Source organism: Orycteropus afer, unplaced genomic scaffold (assembly GCF_000298275.1).
Source record: "Orycteropus afer afer isolate SDZICR_OR568_19922 unplaced genomic scaffold, OryAfe1.0 scaffold00086, whole genome shotgun sequence".
NCBI lineage: Eukaryota > Metazoa > Chordata > Mammalia > Tubulidentata > Orycteropodidae > Orycteropus > Orycteropus afer.
In genome coordinates this window covers 5,522,124-5,527,197 of record NW_006921673.1, presented here as the reverse complement: position 1 = coordinate 5,527,197, position 5,074 = coordinate 5,522,124, and positions in this window count along the sequence as shown.

The following is a 5,074-nucleotide window of genomic DNA, read 5'->3' as shown; positions in this document are numbered from 1 at the left end:
GGGCGTCCCTGAGTTGTCTCTCCTCACCTGTAGCCCTGGGGCTGACTGTCCTTCTGTTCGGGTTCCTGGCTTTTTATCCCCTTTCTCCTGCTCTTCCAGCCTGCATTAATATATGCCAATATTATCAGCTTTGTATCATATTTACTATTGTATGGGTGATCTTATTTTTAGATTTTCTGGGGAATACAAGTTTCACTCCAGTTTAGATCAACTAACATTTGCAAAAAGGATGTGGGGTGGCAATATCTGACCTCCTCTCACTTCATGAAGGGGGAGAAAGAAGCTCAGTGTTAACAGCACAAGGCTGATTCCTATGAGTCAGACATTAGACATGTTGCTACCTTTTTACGGATTCCAGCAACAACTGTTCTTCCCAAAGCACTCTCTTCTCTATCGGGTTTGATAATTTATTCTAATAGTCACACAGAACTCTCACATAATACTTATAATTACAGGGTTTATTAGGGAAATAACAAGTTACAATTCAGGATCACGAGCAACTCAGCATACAGTTCGTCTATCAGGATAGCCTCTTCTCACTTGTGTCACAGGCACCTTCAGCCTTTCAGCCCTGTGGCCTCAGCCTTTCAGCCCTGTGGCCCCTTGGCTTCTGCCCTGCTCAGCCAAGTGTTACTAAGCTCTTTTAGCTCTGCCTTTAAGTACCCAGAGAGGCACCCTACTCCAGCAATAAACCTCCTACCCAAAAGCACTCAGCTTACTCGCTCCATGGGCTGGGAAACCCACTGCTCTGTCCTGTGCTGGTTTCTGCTGCCAGTCTCTGCTGCTGAGATCTGCTGTGGGAGCATGCTGCTGCCAGTTGTCTGCTGTTGTTTCTTGCTGTATCTCCTCATTTCAGCAAAGTGTTACAGTTCTGTCTTCTGGGTTGCGGAGGTTCAGTGAAGGTATATCAGATCCAAAGAAGATACTTCACTTCTGGATCTTCTTTCTTGATGTTAGTGAGATCCCTGTTTCCATATCTGGGATGGCTTATTTTAAACCTAGAAATGTTAGGGTTCCATTCACCTTATTTGAACAGTCTTTACCCACAAGGGTGCCATGTACCTTAGTTATATTGTCAGCAAACTATCCAATCTCCTTGTTGGGTCACAGGCACCTCACATTTGCATGATCCCACCCAGTCATCTGTAGGGAGTCACAGAGACCATGGACAGAAGAGTCATATTAAGTAATTCATTCCACCACAACATTATTATTCAATGCCTCTTTCACTCCCCAAAGGGTTCTGATTTGGAAAACGAATTACACAGTCACCCTTCTCATATGTCATGATTGTAACTTATTCAATACTGAAAATACTTTAGTGCTAATACCATGTTTGAATCATAATATGTCTTTAATAAGAGTTTGATATATCATTTTAATAAAATAATGGCAAGATTAAACAATTTAAATAATTTGAAATGTAAAAGAATTCATAATATTTGCTAAATTTAAAAATATAACTGGTGTACTACCTTTCACGAACAGATGCAAAGATATTAAAAGCGTAAACATATCTTGGTATACAGATTTTCATTTTTGGTTACCAAGACAGTGTATAAGAGAGAAATATTAGTTGACAAAAAAAGCATTAATAGTTATAATTTACTGAGTGGTTACTCTGCCAAATGCTGAGTACTTTACATGGATCATCTCATTGGTGGCAGATATTTCTAGTGCCTACTCAATAAATATTCTCCTTTTTATTCTTACTAACAGATCCCTCATGTTCTTTGAGATGGAAATTGTTCAACCAAAAATCCCCTAATTTCTCAATCTTTTTTTTTTTTTGCAGCCAAAAGTGGCCATAAAATATAGAAATAGCCTATTGTAAATAATAGGAGTCTACTGGGAAAGTTTCTGAGAACATTTTTGCTTCCCTGAAACAGGTAGATGTTACCTCCTTCTGTCCCTTCTTCCTGCCAGAAATGCTATTGTTACACTTGGAGGAGGAACAGCAATCTTGAAACCCTGAAACTGTAAAAATGAAAGTCCCATGGCAGTAGAAGTCCCAGTCTTTGGTGATCACATTCCAGATTTCTTATTATGTGTAAGAATTAAGTTTCTGTTTTTCAAGCCAATATTAAACAGTGTGTAGTTTGTAGTCTACAGAACTTCCAAAGGATAAAATTTTGAATCCTCGTAACATTGCTAAGAAGTAATATTATTTTGGGCCATATGAAATTTGACTCCCAAAATGTCAATTTAATTAATTAATTCATTTAAGAAATATGCTTGAACACCTACTACATGTCAAGTGACAATAGCAAAGTAGCAAAACACTGCCTATTTTTCATATGTTAAGTGCCGTGGAGTCGGACCTGACTCATAGCGACCCTTCCTTGGGTTTCCGAGGCAGCATCACTACAGAAGTAGATTGCCGCATCTTCCTTCTGAGGAGTGGCTGGTGGGTTTGAACTGCCAGCCTTCTGGTTAGCAGTCAAGTGCCTTAGGCACTATGCTACCAGAGCTCCTATATATATATAATTAAAATATTACCCCAAAATTCATAAAAAATAAATTACATACCAGTGCTCAACCAAACTAAAAAGATAACTACTTGAATATGATTCAAATACAATAGGAAGAATACAGTACAGAGACAGACACATTAACTTAAACTGAACAAATAATTTCTTTTTCATATCAAACTGGAAACAATTTGAAATTCAGTCTCCTCTGTAGTGACTATTAAATAGTTCAGAAAACTAGAGCTCCACAGAGATTAAAAAAATTAAATAGAGCAATATTTTAAGCAGTCTGAAGTTAAAACGAAAGAGGAGAAAGAAGAGGAGGAGAAGAAGGAGGAGGAGGAGGGAACGGCCAAGATTCAGGATCCATCTGGAAAGTGCTTTAGTTCCTCCACAATTTCTCTTTAAAATGCAGGCCATGCACTTTGGACAGCAGCGTCCTTTTGAGTTCACATCCAAGTGATTTTATTATTATTATTATTTCCAAGAACAACTAGACTTGGCAGGAAAAGCTGACACACAAGCATCAGTTCCCAGTCAGCAACAAATGTGTCTTTTAAGAACCATGGTCAGACACACTAATAAGAATCCTATGGGGAAAAATAGCAGTTCTTGCCCTGAGATCTTAAAAACAAAACAGAACACACACACACACACACACACACACACAAAGAGTTACGTTAGCTGATTTTTCAAACTCTCTTTAGTTGGAAGAATTTCTTTCTTTACATTTTTTTTTTCCTATATAGTCTTCCTCTAGGAAATCTTGATTTGAGAGAGAAATTATTTTTTTCCAAATATTTAAATGGAAAGAGTACTCTAGATGGTTCAGGGGATTAAACAATGGTTCTGAGATTTGTTGTTGTTATTTGCGGTCGAGTCGGCCCCAACTCATAGCGACCCCTCCTTGGGTTTCCGAGGCAGTATCACTACGGAAGTAGGATTGCCCAACCTTCCTTCTGAAGAGTGAAGGGTGGATTTGAACCGCCAGCCTTCTGGTTAGCAGTCAAGTGCCTTAGGCACTATGCTACCAGAGCTCCTTCTGAGATTTAAGTACCAAAAATTTACCTTGAAAGGTAGGGAGAAAATCAGTTTTGTTTTGCAAGATTTTTATGAGGATTACCTAATAAAACTCTATTTTATTTTGTCTCTACAGCTTGAGAGACTGAAAAAAAAAGTCACTGAGAACATTGAAGTCTTCATGAAATAAAAATTAAATAACATTTAGATGAAAATTCCATATCATATCCCTATTTGTGACTCTGGTCTATCAATGTGCTAATCTCAAGCACTACCAGTTGCTGTTGAATCAATTCTGACTCATGATGACCCCATATGTGTTCAAGTAGAACTGTGTTTGATAGGGTTTTCACTGGCAAATTTTTCAGAAGTAGATCTCCACGTTTTTTTTTTTTTAGATCCCTCTGAGTGGACCCGAATCTCCAAACATTAATTTAGTATCTGAGCATGTTATCATTTTGTACTCAATACAAAGTCCATTGTAGACAATTTGAAATAACTCTTCTCATCAGAAGAGTGTTCTTGCTTAGGTGCTATCTCTTTGTGTTTGCCTATCAAAAAAGTGCAAGTTTCTTCCCAGAAGAGCCAAATGTGGTTTTTGGTCTTTGTCTGCTTGACTTTATTTTCCCCAGCCAGAATATGTATTCTGTGAGCAGCGTTTCAAAAAATGCACAATCCTGCCCAAGTAAATCAGTAGAGTTGGTAGCAGGATGGAGACAGCATATATATAAAGAAAACAATTATGAATTCACACACACACACATACACACAAAGGATAATGATAGCAGCAGCCACAAACATTAATGTAATAAAGAAACATATTGAAAGGTATTTGACAAATATGGTGTGAAAGATCTTTTTAAAGTGTCAAAAAGCAAACATATCACTTTGAAGAATAGGGTGTGCCTGAACCAAACCTCATAGGCATACAAAAACTGGACAATGAATAGGAAGACTGAAGAAGAATTGATGCATTTGAATTATGGTGTTGGTGAAGATTGTTGAATATACCATGGACTCCAGAAGAACAAAAAATCTGCCTTGGAAGAAGCACAGTCATGATACTCCTTCGCATTTAGATGGTACCTGTAACTTGCTTTTAACCAGTGGAATATGGCAAGGTGATAGGATGGATGTGATTACTCACACATGGTCATGTTCCTATGTTATGTAGGATTGTAGTACCCATCTTTCAGGAGTCTCATTCTCACTGGTTAGCTTTGAAAAAAAACATGGTCATGTTGAGAAACTCCAACAGGCAAGAAAGTGTAAGTGACTATTCAGCTGACTTCCAGCAAGAAACAAAAGCACTTAGTGCTACAGTCATGATTCTGCCTACAACCTAAGTGAGCTTAGAAGCAGATCCTTACCCAATGAAACCAGAGTTCCAGCCAAAACCTTGGTTACAGTCTGTGAGATCCTCAGCATGAGACCCAGCTCATCTGTGCACAGACTCCTGCTTCACACAAACTATGACATAATAGGGAGCTTTGGTGGCAGATATTTATTTGACTGCTAACCAGAAGACTGGAGGTTCAAACCCATCAGCCACTCCTTGGAAGGAAGATTGGACAGTCTACTTC